This window comes from Mustela putorius, unplaced genomic scaffold (assembly GCF_011764305.1).
Source record: "Mustela putorius furo isolate JIRA1106 unplaced genomic scaffold, ASM1176430v1.1 tig00003988_pilon_pilon_pilon, whole genome shotgun sequence".
Classification (NCBI taxonomy): Eukaryota; Metazoa; Chordata; class Mammalia; order Carnivora; family Mustelidae; genus Mustela; species Mustela putorius.
Genome location: NW_025422127.1, coordinates 5,149,337 through 5,167,737, shown reverse-complemented (window position 1 = coordinate 5,167,737; position 18,401 = coordinate 5,149,337). Strand labels below are relative to the sequence as shown.

Below are 18,401 nucleotides of genomic sequence, written 5' to 3'. Positions count from 1 at the left end.
GTAGCCATACACTATTAATTCTATGTTTATCCTCTCTTCATTGTGACTGCTGAAGCAATTGGTGGAGATATTCACCATGCTGTAATCGGGTTCTTTACATAGGCTGAAATAACTAGGTCAATATTGCCCTGCATGGTTAATTTTAGTTAAAAGTTCAAATTACTGATTCTTTGAATAATGACGATTCCTAAAAGAAATAGTCTTTAATTTTAAACATCATCAACATAGAACTGAGTAATTATTCTAAGTAACATTAGTCAGCCTACAGCCTTTTTCTTTTTCTTTTAAAACCTTCTATTACATTTCATTTTTTCCACTGGTTCAAGATAAACATCAAACTTGAAGACTGACAATAATTACACTTGGTGACATTGGAGTGAATTTGTACTATTTGAGAGTAAGTTCTTTCATGAAGAAAATTCAATGAAATTCAAAAAAATACAATGCAATTCCCATATTAACTTTAATGATGCTCTCCAGGAGCTCAGATGCTTGGAGAGGTTTTAAAAGCAGGTAGCTTGAATGCCAGCTGGGGTTTTCTCGGCTCAGTCAGATTAAGCAGAGAACACTTATGCAGCTTTATTAGTGCACACAATTTAGCAGAGGAACAGTCAGGCTTCTCTATTTCATGGGTTGGTTGCTTACTGGTAATATCATTCCTGGGAGAATTCAGGACTTTTAATTATGCTGTGAATAGTTTACAGTATTGAGCTACGGAATGGAAATTAAACTGAGGACATTTTATTTGTACACTGGTTAATTAAATAGCAGACAACAACAAGCTAGACTTATAGAAACTTAGCAGATTTGCTTTGCCGACCAAGTGTGAAAATATTTTTTTTCTTTTTAATTTCAATTAGTGGCCCAGGGTGCTAATATAAAACTGAGTCAAATATGGGTTCTGAGGGGCGCCTGGGTGGCTCAGTGGGTTAAGCCGCTGCCTTCGGCTCAGGTCATGATCTCAGGGTCCTGGGATCGAGTCCCGCATCAGGCTCTCTGCTCAGCAGGGAGCCTGCTTCCCTATCTCTCTCTCTCTCTCTCTGGCTGCCTCTCCGTCTACTTGTGATTTCTCTCTGTCAAATTAATAAATAAAAGCTTTAAAAAAAAAAAAAATATGGGTTCTGAAGTTTCACCTAGCACACAAAATGACCCAAGGACTTTTAAACATTCAGGAGATATTTTAACTCCCAGTTATGAAACTACCTTTTCAAGTTTATATTAAATGGATAAATCATGACTCCTGAAAAGTACAACTCATTGCTAACTCATAATGATGAAGTTCCAGAACCTAAGTCATGTTTGGTGGGGTGAGGTTCGGAGCTGACGTAATATATCTAAAATAATATAAAAAAGAAAAGTGTTTACATGAAGTAATACAATTTTACAGAGCTGATGAAAAAAGTATTAGAAGTCATAATAAAATTCCCTATAACTTTATTATTAATAAGTAACTTAGCTCTGAATAATCCCACATATATAAAAAAGACATTTTTGAGTCTCTACTGTGTACCATGTACCATGTGCTTTACTAGATGCTAGAAATAAGTAAGATTCAATTTTTTAAAAAAGATTTTATTTATTTATTTAAGAGAGAGAGAGAGACCACAAGTTGAGAGGCAGGGAGAGGGAGAGGGAGCAGCAGACTCCCTGATGTGCAGGGAGCAGGAAGGGTTGGAAAGGAGAGGACGATGCTGCTGAGTTTGATCCCAGGACCCTGAGACCATGACTTGAGCCAAAGGCAGAGGACTGAGCCACCCAGGAGCCCCTCAATTTGTTTTTTTTAAGGATATTTTCCAAATTAAAACCTGATAATTTAGGGATTAATATGGTTCAATCCTTTGTCATTGTTACTAGGATAAAGATCAAAATCTTTAACGAAGCTCTTTAGAGCCAACGGCTATGGAGGATTCTGGCCCTACTCATCTTTAGGGCCAGATTTGCAACATGCTGCTGCCCCTTGGAACAATTTGTTACTTAAACTGTAACCCCTGGAGGATTTTACTAGTTGCGAAGCACATTTAGATATGGCCTTAAGAAGTACACATACTGGCAACAGGTCTTTGGGGAGAAGGACGATGTACGACCCTGAAGCTGGGCGGCTGGGGACCCCGGCCCACGCAGGGCCGAACGCCTGGGAACGCCCCGGTCAGCTCAGGGTGGAACAAAACCGCCTGCTTCCCTTTTCCTTGATCGCTCCTTTCTCTTCCCAGAAGGGCCCGTTGTTAGTTAGAGGAGTCCTTTGAATGCGCGTGGTTAACTATAAACTTTATTCTCCTCCTTGCTTGTCTGCAAGACGGGACTAACGTTTGACCTTCATCAGTCCTTCTGTTGGCTCTTGTTTCTATCCAATAAAAGTGAGACAGTGGAGTTGCTCGTGGCAGCAGTCCTTTTCCACTGTTGTCCCCTGCTCCCAATCTCTTGCAGCTGACTTGTTTGTGCCTAATTCTTCTCCCATAGCCGATGGGAAGCGGCAGCAACACTTTCTTGTCTTGTGCTCACATGTAGACACAACAACTTTCTTTCTTTTTTTTTTTTTAACATTGACATTTTTATTTAATCCACTGCGCATACAATAATTGTGTTGGCTAATCTAACAAAATTCTTCATAAACTGTCTGCCTTTTCTCTAACAAGTACGAAATCAAGATTAGGAACAGATATTGCATAATTGTCATATTGTTTTAATTTTCTTTAATCTCAACCATGTCCACAACTTCTCTTTGTCTCTTATAATACATTTTTTTGAAGAATATTCTCTTATTTCATTTTTTAAAATAGAATTCTCCTCATTTTCAGGTTGTCTGATGATTTTATGTGGTTAGATTGAGGTTATACATTCTCAGCCACATTGTGTCTTTCTTAAGTGTGCAAAATGCAGAAACATCTATTCAATTCATTTGAATATAGTTGACACACAATGTTACATTAGTGTACAAATCAGTGATTTAACAAACTCAAACATTATGCTACATTCACAAGCGTAGCTAGATCTGTTCCATTATATCACTATTACAGTATCATTGACTGTATTCCTTATGCTGAGATTTTTATTCCCGTGACCATTCATTCCATAACTGGAGGCTATCTCCAGTGCCTCCTAGTCCCCTTCACCCATCTCCCACCCACCCCCCTCTCTGGTAACCATCATCGTAACAAACTATTGGGCTCCTTCCTGACTCAGACTTTGCTGAATCTACTCCTTTTCCTTTGAAAGTTCCTTGCTCCCACCAAATTTAAACTTTTCCCCATATTCATTCTTCAAATTTCACTATGAATACCACTATCTTTACAGACACCCCCCACTCCAGATCATACTCCCATTACCTCTTCTAATAATGAGTCATATGATTTTTGTTGTGGTGGTGGTTGTAGAGCAAGTAATTGGGTATATGTGTCTAGAGTTTTCAGAAGAAGTCCAGGTTTAAAACATAAACCTGGAGTCATCAGTATTTAAATGGTATTTAAAACTATGTGGCTAAACTACATCATTGCACAAGAATATATATAAACAACAACAAAAAGAAAACTACTGGTATACTCCAAGTCTTTATTATCACACTTGTCATTCTTATCTTTTAGTCAGTAAGTTTAGTCCATGTCTATTCATTGTTTTTATCAATATATTTAGATCTGCCTCAATAACAATAATTTATCATGTGTTTCCTCATGATTTTTTTATACTTTTCATTTTTTCTTTTAAAAAATTAGTATCTTTATTTTCAGCCTAAAAATAAAATTTCCTACGTTCTTAAGATTCTTGATCTCCTCTCAACTTCATCATACTATTTGATAGGTTTTTAAAACTGAGTTGTGATAAATACATAGATACATGAACAGATAGGATCTAATAAATACTCATGGAGATAGATCTAGATAATACAGATATATATACATATTTTGAGAAAGTAGGAAATGTTACTAAGATACCTGCTCATTTTTTTTTTTTCAAATACCTACTGAATTGGTGTCTACTACTACTTACACACTTCTTGCACAACTATGTTCAGTGTAGTTTTTGTGGAGCAGAAGTACTATGGCCCTATACAACCAAGAATATATTTTCAAACTCTATTTAAATGGCAATTTGCTGGAATAAAATTCTAAATTATTTTCCTTCAAACTTTAGAAATACAATTCCATCATCTTCCCTCATTCAAGTATTAACATATTGTTCATCTCCTTTGTCTTGCTCTTTTATCTGCAATCTCCTTTTCCTTGTAATCTTCTGCCTTTGATGTTCTAAATTTCACTCTATATGAAGGACTGCAGTGCTTCTTATCTTTCCTCTACTGATGAATGAGCCTTTTCAATAGCATAAGTTATTTTACTGTTTAATAAGTATCTTATCATTTTCTCATTTTATTTTTTATTACATTTATTTCTGTAGCTTAAGAAATTTATTTCTATCCTCCAGTCATTCTGAAACTCCTGTAATCTGCATATTACATTTCTATTTTTATACTTCATATCTCTTATGTTTGATTTTTAATTCTAAATTTACAATTTTCTAATTTGTCTCTTGCTGTATCTAATTTCATCTGTTGAATTCTGTGTTTCAACTCTCACATTTTCCATAACTAATGTTTTATCTATTTTTTATTTATAAATATATTAATAATAGTACATTTCTTATATAACTTAGTATGATTATTAAGTTACCATGACATAGGCCTTTTTGTATTGATGTTTCTTTTCCTGATACAAATTGTAATGCAGTGTACTTTTGTGTTTTATCTGCTTTATTGAGGTATAATTAACAAGGAAAGTTGTGTATATTTAAAGTGTACATGATAATTTTGTATATACATACATTGTGAAATGATTACAATTCAGTTAATTAATGCATCCATCTATAAATTCAGTACAATGTTTATCATAATTCCAATGGTATTTGGGGCAGAAATAGAAATAATAATCCTAAAATTTGTATGGACCTACAAAAGTCCCAAATAACCAAAGAAATTTTGAGAAAGAAGAACACGTCTGGAGGTGGCACACTTTTTAATTTCAAACTCTATTACAAAGCTATAGTAATCAAAATGTGTATAGTACTGACATAAAAACAGATACATACACCATATGTGTCTCCAGAGAGCCTAGAAATAAACTCATGCATACACAGTCAACTAATCTTTGATAAGGGTGATGAGAGCACACATGGAAAAGGATAATTTCTTCAGTAAATGATGGTGGTAACACTCTAAGACTGGGGTGGAGACTTTGGCACTTAAGTGAATCTGAGTCTGAACGCTTCTTACATCAAGGGCATACACGGGCCTGGCTGGGCAACTCTCAACCACCTTTGGATCTCCTGGATTTATTAAGGATGGTCTGACACCGCTTTTATGCCTCATATCCTTGATCTTTAGCATTTTTAGATCTTATTAAATACTTACCTAATGCTTACTTTTAGTATGTGCCAATTACTGCTGTAAGTGCTCTACTTATCCCCAAAACAATCTGTGAGGCAGGGACTACTATTATAATTCCCATTTTACAGAGAAGAAAACTGATGGAAAGGTTAAGTCATGTGACCTAACACACTGATATGGTAAGAGAAAGAAACAGATTCATAACCTGGGCATTCTGGCCCCAGAGACCCCAGGTACTTAACTGTTCTGTTATGCGGTGCCTCTGTTGTTACTACCTGTTTTCCTGTCTGGTAAATTTTATTTTAATAGGGCCTGTGTTAATTTTTCATTGTTCCCTCCTTAATGATTAGCATAGTGTCCAGGTCCTCAATAAAGAAAAAGCAAAGACATACAAATGGCCAACAGGTATGTGAAATGGTACTCAATATTACCAGTCGTCAGGGAAACACAAATCAAAACCACAATCAGATATCACCTCACTTCTGTTAGGATGTCTCTTATTAAAAGACAAGAGATAATAAATGTTGGCAATTTTGTAGAAAAAAGCAAACACTTACATCCCATTGGTGGGAATGTAAATGAGTATAGCCACAGTGGAATACAATATGGGAGTTCCTCAACAGAACTAGGATATGATCCAGCAGTCCCACTTCTGGGTATTCAAAGGAAACAAAATCATTACCTTGAGAAGATACCTGTACTCCCATGTTCTTTTTTTTTTTTTTTTAAGATTTTATTTATTTATTTATTTGACAGACAGAGATCACAAGTAGGCAGAGAGGCAGGCAGAGAGAGAAGGAAGCAGGCTTCCTGTTGGGCAGAGAGCCCCATGTGGGACTCAATCCCAGGACCCTGAGATCATGACCTGAGCCAAAGGCAGCGGCTCAACCCACTGAGCCACCCAGGCGCCCTACTCCCATGTTCTTAATAGCATTATTCACAATAGTCAAAGTATTTTGCACAGCCTAAGTGCACCAATGAATGGATAAAGAAAATGTAGTAAATATATATATAATGAAATATCATCCATCCTTAAAAAAGAACACCCTGTCATTTGCAACAGCTGGGATGGACCTATTATGCTAAGTAAAATAAGCTAGACAGAGAAATTAAAAAAAAATTAAAATTAAATAAACATTTTAAAAAATAAATCAAACTCATAAACAGCAGAAAAGTGGTTGCCAGGGATGGAGATAACAGGGAGGGCTTGGGAAAAGGATACAAAATTTCAGTTGTAAGATAAATAAGGCATGAGGATCTAAAGAACAACAACAAAAAAGATTAAAACTGGAACCCTACCTTCTACCACTCACAAGTTAACTCAAAATGGACTAGACTTAAATATAAGACCTGAGACTGTACATCTTGTACAAGAAAACAGGGAGAAAGTTTAGTTTTTCCTTTTCTTTTGAAAGAGATTCTCTGCAGATGTTATTTTGTTTTGTGAGCTCATCTTCCTCTGAGATGAATAGCTTCTTTATTATATACTGTGCATGAGGAAGGCCAGGCACAGCTCTGGTCAGCCCTTATGAGTTTGAGGTAGTTGCATGGGGAAGTATCTATCCCAAAGGGAAACAACCAACATCCACACTAGTTAACATGTTTTCCTACGGCACCTTGAGTATTAGAGGGCTCAGAGATAGGGAGAAGATACCAAATCAGACTGCTGAAGAGCAAAAAGTAGAGAAGAAGAGATTAAAAAACACTGTGTTGTTCCAAATGAAGAAAGTGTTCCAAGAAGGTGATGCTCATCAGAAAGCCACAGACCAATAACTAGACAGAAAAGTGGGATACAAAGATGTTTGTAAGTTTGGAGAAATTAAACTATCCACTTTATGTGCCAATCTCAAATTTCTTCTCCAGAATAATGAGTTGGTCATATCAAACTTCATTAACTAGCTATTTTTTTAAATTATTTTTTTTATAAACATATAATGTATTATTAGCCCCAGGGGTACAGGTCTGTGAATTGCCAGGTTTACAGACTTCACAGCAGTCACCATAGCACATACCCTCCCCAATGTCCATAACCCCACCACCCTTTCCCTACCCCACTCTCCCTGGCAACCCTCAGTTTGTTTGTGAGATTAAGAGTCTCTTATGGTTTGTCTCCCTCCCAATCCCATCTTATTTCATATATTATTTTCCCACCCTCCAACCCCCCAACGTTGCATCTCCACTTCCTCCTATCAGGGAGATCATATAATTGACTTATTCCACTAAGCACAATACCCTCTAGTTCCATCCTCATTGTTACAAATGGCAAGATTTCATTTCTTTTGATGGCTGCATAGTATTCCATTGATTATAGCTATACCACATCTTCTTTATCCATTCATCTGTTGATGGACATCTAAGTTCTTTATAAAGTTTGGCTATTGTGGACATTGCTGCTATAAACATTCAGGTGCATGTTCCCCTTTGGATCACTACATTTTTATCTTTAGGGTAAATACCCAGTAGTGCAATTCCTGGGTCATAGGGTAGCTCTATATTTAACATTTTGAGGAACTTCCATGTTGTTTTCCAGAGTGGTTGCATCAGCCTGCATTCCCACCAACAGTGTAGCAGTGTTACACTTTCTCCATACCCTCGCCAGCATCTGTCATTTCCTGACTTGTTAACTTTAGTCATTTTGACTGGTGTGAGGTGGTATCCTATTGCGGTTTTGATTTGTATTTCCCTGATGCTGAGTGAGGTGGAGCACTTTTTCATGTGTCTGTTGGCCATATGGATGTCTTCTTTGCAGAAATATCTGTTCACGTCCTCTACCCATTTCTTGATTGGATTATTTGTTCTTTGGGTGTTGAGTTTGATAAGTTCTTTATAGATTTTGGACACTAGCCCTTTATCTGATACGTCGTTTGCAAATATCTTCTCCCATTCTATCAGTTGTCTTTTGGTTTTGTTAACTGTTTCCTTTGCTGGGCAAAAGCTTTTGATCTTGATGAAATCCCAATAGTTCATTTTTGCCCTTGCTTCCCTTGCCTTTGGTGATGTTCCTAGGAAGATGTTGCTGCGGCTAAGGTCGAAGAGGTTGCTGCCTGTGTTCTCCTCAAGGATTTTGATGGATTCATTTCTCACATTGAGGTCCTTCATCCATTTATTGTAAATTTTAGTTATTTATTTGACAGACAGAGATCATGAGTAGGCAGAGAGGCAGGTAAAGAGAGGGGGGGAAGCAGGCTCCTTGCTGAGCAGAGAGCCTGATGCAAGGCTCAATCACAGGACTCTGGGATCATGACCTGAGCCGAAGGCAGAGGCTTTAACCCACTGAGCCACCCAGGGCCCCCCTTCATCCATTTTGAGTCTATTTTCATGTGTGGTGTAAGGAAATGGTCCAATTTCATTTTTCTGCATGTGACTGTCTAATTTTCCCAACACCATTTGTTGAGGAGGCTCTTTTTTCCATTGGACATTCTTTCCTGCTTTGTCAAAGATCAGTTGGCCATAGAATTAAGGGTCTATTTCTGGGCTCTCTATACTCTGTTCCACTGATCTATGTGTCTGTTTTTGTGCCAGTACCATACTGTCTTGATGATGACAGCTTTGTAATAGAGCTTGAAGTCCAGAATTGTGATGCCACCAACTTTGGTTTTCTTTTTCAATATTTCTTTGGCCCTTTGAGGTCTTTTCTTGTTCCATATAAATTTTAGGATTATTAGTTCCATTTCTTTGAAAAAAATGGATGGGATTTTGATAGGATTGCATTAAATGTGCAGATTGCTTTAGGTACTAGCTATTTTATTTTAATTTATAGTTACAATATATCCCCTACAAGTTAATACAATGAAGATGTATTCTTTATTTCTGGTAAATTATCCCATTTTTTTCTACTTCAAAAATATACATTTCATTGAAAATTTTAAGAAAGCATGAAAATAGATCATTTCATATTTATTTTTGACTATAAGGCTTCTTATTATTATTATCTTATTATTAACTATCCATATAATTTTGTAAATATTAATATTTTCTGAATCCTTCTTCTTAGCACTGTTTCCAACTCTTATTTTTTAACAAACTGAGTAATTTGAGAAAGCAAATCGACAAATGTGTCAGTGCTTATTTAATTGCCATTCAACTTTAATACATGCTGATATATGCCTGTTTTGATTCTATTTTAGCATGCCATTAGGAAATAATGTGCTTGTACATATTCATTGTTATAACTGTCCTGTTGCAACAACTGGCTAGCAGTAATGCCAAAACAAAGATTCATTACAAACAAGCTAATTTATTTAAGTAAGTATCTCACTGTGTGACCCCATAATCATTCAATTTGACATACCAGCTAAAGTGGTAAATAATTCTCCCACTACATCATTTATTTTTTATAAATAAATAGCGAGTGTGTGCAATCTTGCCCTCTCTGCCTTCATCCCACTATTCATTGTTATGGTCATATCTAAATTCGTAAGTTGGTGGGCACACACTATGGCTAAGTGGGTGTTTGCATGTCTCCAGAGCAGCTCTGAAGGCATGTATTGACAGAAGCACTAATTAGTCAAGAATATTTCAAAGCAAATAATTGGTGTGGAGACTTTCAGCAAGCTTGCTCGTAAAACTAGACATATAATTGGTAATATAGATCATCAGGTGGTGTTGTTGTCTTCTCAAAATCACATAGACAATTCTAAGCAATCAATTCTGAATTGATATATGCTGCATATTTTTTTTTTGCTGAAATAACAAACCACCAAACTAGATTCACACTACTAAATAGAAGGTGAAAAAGGGCAAATTTGCAATATAGTGAAGTTAAACTCACCCTCCCTCCTACCCTTTGACCCAGAATCTGTAAACCTCTCCTACATTTGTGGAGTTCTCTTATTTTGGTGATATCTATTCTGCATAGCTATCTCAAAGTATACTGTCTATAAACAACAATGTATTATTTTCATGATTTTGAGGGCTTCCTAGGTTCAGTTGACCAGTTCCTGCTTGTGATCTCTCAAGGGGTTGCAGTCATATGTTAACTGGGACTACAATAGTCTTAAAAGTTTGACTTGGCTGGATATCTAAGACAGCTTTCTCACATGGCTGAAGACTGAAATTGACTATGTCAGCTGGAAGTTGAATAGAGGCTTTTAATCAGGGCATCTACACATGGCCTCTCATGTGTTCTAGACTTATCATTTTATGAGAGATGGGTTTATTTATTTTAAAAGATTTTATTATTTATGTATGTGAGAGAGAGGGGGAGGGAGAGAGTGAGAGGGAGAAGAACAAGCAGATTCCCAGCTAAGTGTGGAACCTTATGCAGAGCCTGTTATGGGGCTCACAGCAGAGCTTGAGCCCAGGATCCTGAGATCATGACCTGAGCTGAGCAACTCAATAGTAAATGTCCCAGAAGACTCAAGTAGAAGCCACAAGGATTTTTTTTTTAATTTTTATTTATTTATTTTTTTACTTTCTATCACATCTTATTGGTAAAGAGCAAGTTGCAGAGTCAACTAGATTCAAGGGGTAAACTCCACAAAAGACAGATAAATGGAGAGGGAAATTGGTATTGACTACTAGATCTCTTTTACCCAGCTTGGGAGAAATGGCACCAAAAAGAAGTTGAACATGCCAAATACAGGCATACCTGGGAAATATTGTGGGTTTAGTTCAACCACTGCAATAAAGTGAGTATCCCAATAAAGCAAGTCAAATGATTTGTTTTGTTTCCTAGTACATATAAAAGATATGTTTATACATATTGCACTCTATTAAGTGTTAAATAGCATTATGTCTAAAAAAACAATGCACATACTTTACTTAAAAATACTAAAAAACACTAATCACTACTTGAACCTTCAGTGAGTCATAATATTTTTGCTGGTATTGCATCTTGTCTCAATCTTGATGGCCACTGATTTTTGAGAGTGGTAATTGCTGAAAGCTGGAGTGATTGTGTCAGTTTTGTAAATTAAGACATGATGTTTGCTGCATCTATTGACTCTCTCTTTCAAGAATGCTCTCTCTGTAGCATGCACTGTTGTTTCATAGCATTTTACCTATAGTTGAACTCTTTAAAAATTGGCATTGACCCTCTCAAATCCTATGACTGCTTTACCAACCTAGTTTTTGTACCATTCTAAATTCTTTGCTCTCATTTCAACCATCTCCACAGTATCTTCACCAGTAGATTCCTTTGCAAGAAACTACTTTGCTCATGGATAAAAAGTAACTCCTCATCTGTTAAAGTTTTCAGTTTACTTTGTTCAGATCTATTTGAGCAATCACTATCTATGACAGCTCTAGCCTTCAAAATGTATTTTGTAAATAATAACACTTGAATGTTGAAATTACTCTTTGATATTTTCAAGGCTTCAGAATGGATGTTATATTAGCAGGCATGAACATACCATTAATCTCATTATATTTTCTCCATCAAGGCTCTGGAGTGACCAGGTGCATTTTCAATAAGCAGTTATATTTTGAAAAGAATCTTTTTTTCTGAGAAGTAGGTCTCAACAGTGGGCTTAAAATAGCCAGTAAACCATGTTGTTAACAGATATGTTATCATCCTGGCTTTCCTATTCCATTTATAGAGCAGAGGCAGAGTAGGTACAGCATTTAAGTTAAGGGCCCTGGGATTTTCAAAATTTTCAATGAATATGGGCTTCAACTTCAAATCACCAGCTGCATTAGGCCCTAACAAGAGTCAGCCAGCACTTTCAAGTTTTGAAGCCAGGCATTAACTTCTCCTCTTTAGCTATGAAACTCCTAGATGATATCTTCTTTCAATAAAAGGTTACTATATCTACATTGAGAATCTATTGCTTAGTGTAGCCACCTTCATTAATTATCTTAGCCAGAACTTCTGGATAATGTGCTACAGTTTTCCCATCAGCACTTGCTGCTTCACCTCATACCTTGATATCATGGAAATAGCTTCTTTCCTTAAACCTCATGAACCCACCTCTGCTAGCTTCAAGCTTTTTTTCTGCAGCTTCCTCACCTCTCTCAAACTTCATCAAATTGAAAAGTTAGAGCCTCGCCCTCAGTTAGGCTTTGCCTTAAGGGAATGTTGTGGCTGATTTGATCTATCTAAACTGACAAACTTCTCTATATCAGCAATAAGGCTGTTTCATTTTCTTATCATTCACATGTTCACCAGAGTAGCCATTTTAATTTCCTTCAGGGACTTTTCCTTTACATTCAACCTTGGCTAACTGTCTGGCATGAGAGGCACAGCTTTCAGCCCACCTTGGCTTTCAACATGTCTTCCTCACTAAGCATAGTCATTTCTAGCTTCTGATGTAAAGTAAGAGACACGTGACTCTTTTCCTTGAACACTTAGAGGCCATTACAGGGTTATTCCTTGGTCTGATTTCTATATTGTTGTGTCTCAGGAAACAGGGAGGCTGGAACAGAGGGAGAAAGATGCAGGAACAGCCAGTCAGTGGAGCAGTCAGAACACAAACCACATTTATTGATTAAGGCTGCCATCTTATAGGGGCATGATTTGTGTCACCCCAAAACAATGACAATAGTAGCACCAAAGATTACTGATCACAGACCACAATGACAAAAATAATAAAAATGAAAAGTCTGAAATGCTATGAGAATTACCAAATGTGACATGGAGACATGAAGGGAGAAGATGCTGTTAGAAAAATGGCACCAATAGAGTTGTTTGAGGCAGGATTGCCACAGACCTTTCAATTTATAAGAAGTGCAGTAGCTGCAAATTGCAATAAAGTGAAGTATCATAAAATGAGGTAAGCCTATACTTGTTATTTTGATCACTTGTTTTTAGAGCACAGATATATGCCCTAGATTTATCCAAAACATACAGCTGCCCTGGCCTTAGAACCTGTAGCTAATAGCCCAAGAAAGTATTGTTATAGAAAGTCATTTCTGGCAGTGGTTTCAACAGTGGCAGCGTCACTTATTTCTCAAGGGCAGTAGTTCCTATATTGGTGGCAGTGTTGGTCTCCAGTGAATAAGTCAGAATATCAGAGTCAGGGCACAAGTAGCAGTGTCTAGTCCTCAGCCATAACAGCCATAACAGAGCTTAACTCATCTGTGTCTTCAGATTGGATGTGAGTCTGCCCTTGTTGTTTTCTGAGTCTCACCCGTTGGCTTTTCAATGGTTCTTTTTTGCCACCAATGATTTTTAATATATTCAACTTTTGCAAAGTTGTGAAACATATTTTTTATAAGGTTAACTTTAGTTTTTTACTCTTTTGCCTTTAAAAGTTTTGCTTTTATTTTTTATTGTTAAAAATATTTTAGAGGAATCCTGACAGAAAAACTTGAGTCAGTAGACTGGTGAGTATAATTCTGATAACACTGAATCATCTAAGTCACCTACTAAGGCCGGAATACTAGGTAAGTATAGGACTTGGGTTGCCAGGAGCGAAGAGTGAAGGCACACACTGATCAATGGAAGTAAAACAAAAGGAAATGCTCCAGGAAAAATTCATCGTAAAGTATTTGTGGCAAGTTACTTAATGGTTATACATAAGATTTTTCTCACAGTATGAAAGATGTAAAATAAACACCATAGAGCAAAGTACGAAGAGCAAAGGCATATTGCGATTTTAACTCTTGTTCTGATATGCAAAGAAAAAGTGCCAATAATATGAAGCTAATTTAGAAGGCAGAGCTGGATGTAAAATAAAAGGGGGAAAGCTTATAACAAATACCACTCGAGTCCAGTAGCCAATTGCAGCTACTTCACAACAAACACCATACAAGCAGGGAGCATGCCACATGTTTGAATACGATTCTAGAGTGCTGAATTTTTCTGACCTTATACTCTTATATGGCTTATCTCTCAATGAATACACCATTTAGAAGTTCAGAATACTTAACATCAGATGAGTGTGTTTGTTTGTGTGTGTTCAGGAGGGAGAGGAAGAGAGAGGTAGAAAAAAGAGTTAAGAGTACAAAATGTTATGAAGAACCAAAATTAAAAATGTAAATTTCGGGCGCCTGGATGGCTCAGTGGGTTAAGCCGCTGCCTTCAGCTCAGGTCATGATCTCAGAGTCCTGGGATCGAGTCCCGCATCGGGCTCTCTGCTCAGCGGAGAGCCTGCTTCCCTCTCTCTCTGCCTGCCTCTCCATCTACTTATGATTTCTCTCTGTCAAATAAATAAATAAAATATTTTTAAAAAAATGTAAATTTCATTCATGTAAATCTCTTTCTATTTTCAGCAGCAGACAATTTACCAAAGCAAGAATATCAAGGCATCAATTAAAGTTCCAATTAGAGCATAATATTTCCCCCCAAAACAACACTTGCAAACTGATCATTTTCCCCAAGGAGGCTGCTCATTAAGTTTCATGAAGGAGTTTCTCAGTTTTGGTAAGACAACTGAAAATTCATTAGTAAGTGAGAATAAATATCATTATTTATTATATTATTGTTATATTAATTAATATAAGATTAATAATGTTAGCTGAATTTACCTATGCCTGAATTCTAAAAAATAAATTATATTTTGAAAATTCTTCTATTCCTTAGGGGGCCATGATCATGACAAAATATTTTTTTTATGTCTTCTACCATTTCTTCTGAGCACTTCTCTCATTAGGCATGAAGTATGGTTAGTAAATATTTACAATGGTCATGTTTTTGTTTTGTTTAATTTTTTCCTCTTTATTGCTTAATCGTATTCCATTGTATATCTCTAGCATCTTCACCCAATTGGTGGAAATGTAGATTGTTTCCGATTTTTGCTGAATCCAATATTAGGTAGTGTCCAATGTTGTGGGTCATGATGCTAAAAACATCTGTGTGTAAGTCTTACATAGCTCTATGTTTTCATTTCTCACGGTTAGATATCAAGAGTATTTGTGGCAAGTTACTTAATGGTTATACATAAGATTTTTGGGTTATACATAATTGCTGGGTCATACACTAAATTATGTTAAAGTGAACTGCAAAAGTGTTTTCCAAAGTGGTTGTGTCATTTTACATTGATACCAGCACCATAGGAGAACTCCCATTTCTCCACATCCTAACATTTTTATTGCCCATCTCTTTTATTATAGTCACTCTAGTGGTTATGAGATGATATCTCATTGTGGTTTTCATTTCATAATAACAAATGATATTGAGCATCTTTTCATATGCTTATTAGTTATTCTTATATCTTCTTTTGTGAAGCATCTGTTCAAATCCTTCAGGTTTTTTTTTTTAATTTTTTATTTTTTATAAACATATATTTTGATCCCCAGGAGTACAGGTCTGTGAATCGCCAGGTCCACACACCCCACAGCACTCACCAAAGCACACAGCCCCCCCCCCCCGTGTCCATAACCCCACCCCCCTTCTCCCAACCCCCCTCCCCCCAGCAACCCTCAGTTTGTTTTGTGAGATTAAGAGTCACTTATGGTTTGTCTCCCAACAATCCCATCTTGTTTCATTGATTCTTCTCCTACCCACTTAAGCCCCCATGTTGCATCATCACTTCCTCATATCAGGGAGATCATATGATAGTTGTCTTTCTCTGCTTGACTTATTTCGCTAAGCATGATACGCTCTAGTTCCATCCATGTTGTCGCAAATGGCAAGATTTCATTTCTTTTGATGGCTGCATAGTATTCCATTGTGTATATATACCACATCTTCTTGATCCATTCATCTGTTGATGGACATCTAGGTTCTTTTACAATGGTCATGTTAATATCACTATGGAAATATGGTGAAGAGTAAAGAAGGCCAGGATGTCTTATGAAGTCACCAGCAGAATATGGATAACTTATGTCTCTAACATTGACAATCTTAAAAAATAGACTCTTAGTGATGCTCATGTAGATATTTATTTTAATGAATGAATTATATAGAAATATTTCTTTTCTTTTTTTTTTTTTTTTTTTGCTGCAAACCAAGAATGAACCATTATATAGAAATATTTCAAATTAACCGGCTAACATAAATGATCAACACAATCTCAAATTCCCTAAATAATTCGCAAATTCTGTTAAGATGAAGCAGCTATATTAAATACTTTCTTAAAAAAACCTTTCATATGCTGGGATCCCTGGGTGGCTCAGTTGGTTGAGCATCTGACTCTTGATTTCAGCTCAGTTCATGATCTCAGGATCATCAGATGGAGTGCCATATCGGGCTCCGTGCTGAGTGTGGAACCCGCCTGGCCTGCTTGGGATTCTCACTTGCCTTCTGCTCCCTCACCCCCAACCTCAAAACAAAAACAAAACCAAAATCTTTCATATGCTTATAATGAGCCAGATGCTCTATTTAGTTAATTTTTAAGATAACCTCTATATGTCTGGGTATTATTATTAGTCCCTATCTTACTTATAAGGAAATTAAGACTGGAGGGAGTTAAGTAACTTGCCAAAGATTACACTCTTTAGTGTGTGGTTGAGCCAAGATTGGAATGTGGGTAGTTTGGTTCCGGAGTCAATCTCTTCAGACCTGTCTTAAAAGAGATCACAGCATGTGGCCTGTCTTGAAAGAGATCACAACATGTGGCACCTTCTTCACAGGTCTCTGAATGCATTTATGAAGATTTACTGACTTGAAGTTTTTCTTTACTTTCATTCCTCATTAAAAGTTGTCCAATTATTTAACATTCCCAGCACTGAAGAGTGCTTTGGTTATTGAAAGAAGGTTTCTACATGGGACATGGAACAAAAAGATAATACTTTGAAACAAAAGCCCTATTTTGATTTGAGAATGTGGTGAATCAATGGAATAACGTTTCTAATTGTATTTCTAAACCTGATATTCTCTGACTATGATACTATTATCTCATAGAAAGTCAAGAGGGCTCTTTAGTCTAAGAAGGTAGTCTCAAAGGCTTTGTTATTTATGTCATATTCCTTCAGAGAAAAAAGTACTACATGTTTACTACTTTCTTTATTTTAAAGAAAGATCATAAAATATGAAGATATAGGAGTAACCATTTGGGCATTAGCATTTTCCAGTTCATTTGCCCAGCTTACACAATTTAACTGGAAGACAAAATAAGAAATCTTATTGTAGTGGCATAATCCAAAATATAATTATCATTCAACTCAGGAAATGTCTGGTCATTATATAATTTGAACAGTATATAAATTAAGATTTAGGTCAGGTAAAATGCTATTTCCCTTTTATTTCTAAGTATACTCATTTTCTTTAAAATAGGAACAAATCATTGTTTAGCTTTTAGAGCAATTTTTAATTTTTATTTTTACTTTGTTGCTTACAATGACCCTCCCCAGTTGCTCCATAATCCAATGATGATATCCCAGCTCAATCCCCCCTTAGAGATGGTCTACAAATATTGGAAAATGTTATTAACAGTACTGTAACTTTTAAAATATGGATGTTTGGAGCGCCTGGGTGGCTCAGTGGGTTAAGCCGCTGCCTTCAGCTCAGGTCATGATCTCAGGGTCCTGGGATCGAGCCCCACATCGGGCTCTCTGCTCGGCAGGGAGCCTGCTTCCCCCTCTCTCTCTGCTTACTTGTGATTTCTGTCAAATAAATAAATAAAATATTTTAAAAAATAAATAAATAAAATATGGATGTTTGGTTGATGTTATCTGAGAAGATACCAGTTCAGCTAGTTAAATGTACATAGTATCAACATTTTGGTACAGAAATTTCATCTGAATTTAAACAAAAGTTATCAGTCATTATCATTCAGCCACTTAACATGTAGTCTAAATTCTAGGGCAAGTGACATCAGAATGAACAAAGCTCATGCTTCAGTGGAACTGTACTATAGCAGAGAAGATTCACAATTTGAGTACAAACTGCACTACAGTAGAAAAGACACTCACAATTTGAGTATGTATAATTTGTGTTTATTATAAATGCAATATTAAAAATTAACAAATAGGAGTGGTGGGATGGCAGTGATACTTTAACAGATGCAGTTACTGGAATCCTCTCTGATAGGAGACATTTAAGTATATCTGAATGAATGACACTGGTCGTCTGACAAATTGGGAAATGTGGGACAAGAAAGATAAAGTCTTACCATGAGAAAAGCTTAGTGTTCAAAGGATAGCACAGAGACCAGGTGGCTGAGCAGCATGAGGTAAAGGGGGACTTGTAAAAGATAAGCAGAATGAT

The 18,401-nt window shown here is 36.4% G+C and overlaps 1 pseudogene; it reads left to right on the top strand.

Annotated features, from left to right (window-relative positions):
• Window positions 1-2,075: 2,075 nt before the first annotated feature.
• Window positions 2,076-18,401, top strand: part of LOC123389657 — a 28,337-nt pseudogene continuing 12,011 nt past the window's right edge.